Source organism: Tamandua tetradactyla, chromosome 4 (assembly GCF_023851605.1).
Source record: "Tamandua tetradactyla isolate mTamTet1 chromosome 4, mTamTet1.pri, whole genome shotgun sequence".
Lineage (NCBI taxonomy): Eukaryota > Metazoa > Chordata > Mammalia > Pilosa > Myrmecophagidae > Tamandua > Tamandua tetradactyla.
In genome coordinates this window covers 43,968,160-43,969,334 of record NC_135330.1, presented here as the reverse complement: position 1 = coordinate 43,969,334, position 1,175 = coordinate 43,968,160, and the positions used below count along the sequence as shown (strand labels likewise).

At 45.0% G+C, this 1,175-nt stretch overlaps 1 pseudogene; it reads left to right on the top strand.

Annotated features, from left to right (window-relative positions):
• The first annotated feature begins 391 nt into the window (after window positions 1-391).
• Window positions 392-896, top strand: LOC143678915 (N-alpha-acetyltransferase 50 pseudogene; annotated as a pseudogene).
• The last annotated feature ends 279 nt before the right edge of the window (window positions 897-1,175 follow it).

The window sequence follows — 1,175 nt, the reverse complement described above, 5'->3', positions numbered from 1 at the left end:
TCTTGCTCATTCCATATTTGAAGAAGCTATATACATACGTGAGGAAAAACAGTACAGAGAACATTTCTGCTCTTTTCTTATCATGAAGTTTGAATTAGGTACTAACTGGAGGGAGTTAAAAAAAAAAAAAAAAAGAGCTGGAGCCCAGCAGTCCGTGTACCCATGTGGAGAAGCGGTGGCACCAATGCGGCGGCAGAAGACATCTCGGCCCCCTGGGGAGGCACAGGGACGTAGATGCTCGTGGACGCCGTCACCCGCTCAGCTCCCTGCCCCGGGAGAGGGGACTGGCTTGTGAGGTTGGGTAGCCCGAGCAGAGCGCACCAAGAGCTCAAGGCGGGGGCGACGACGGCGGTGATATCAATGGTAACCACAGCCTCCGCAGGCGGAGAAGATGAAAGGCAGCCGGATAGAGTTGGGAGAAGTGACACCACACAATATTAAACAGTTGGAGAGATTAAACCAAGTCATCTTTCCAGTCAGCTACAATGACATGTTCTACAGCGGTGTGCTGGAGGTTGGAGAGCGAGCAAAACGCCCATTTCAATGATATTGCGGCAGGTGCGGTGTGCTGTAGGGTGGATCATTCACAGAATCACAAGAGCCTTTTTATCATGACGCTAGGATGTCTGGCGCCTTACCGAAGGCTAAGAAGAGGAACTAAAGTGTTAAACCACATCTTAAACATCTGTGAAAAAGATGACACTTTTGACATCTGTCTGCGTGTCCAGAACAGCAATGAGTTGGCAACTGACTTCTACAGGAAGTTTGGCTTTGAGATTATCGAGACAAAGAAGAACTACTCTAAGAGGATAGAACCTGCAGATGCTCATGTGCTGCAGAAAAACCTCAAAGTCCCTTCTGGCCAGAATGCAGATGTGCAAAGAACAGATAACTGAGCAAATCGCAAATGAACTTTCTTGAGTTTGCTTGTCACCAGATAAAAGAGAGGCCCATTGATTGTTGCCCTTCTTTCTTTTAAAATTTCCTCCTCCCTTATCTTGTTTCTCTCTCTTTCTTCTATCTTTCCTTCCTTTTTCTCTAAAAGTTTTAATATTTTCAAGGACTTTAAACATTAATCATGTTTGGATTGTTTTAGCTTTCTGACGTTTGTGAAGTGGTTTCATTGAAGAAAGGAGAAGGTATCGATATGTTTAGTTTCATAGTTAAGATAGATG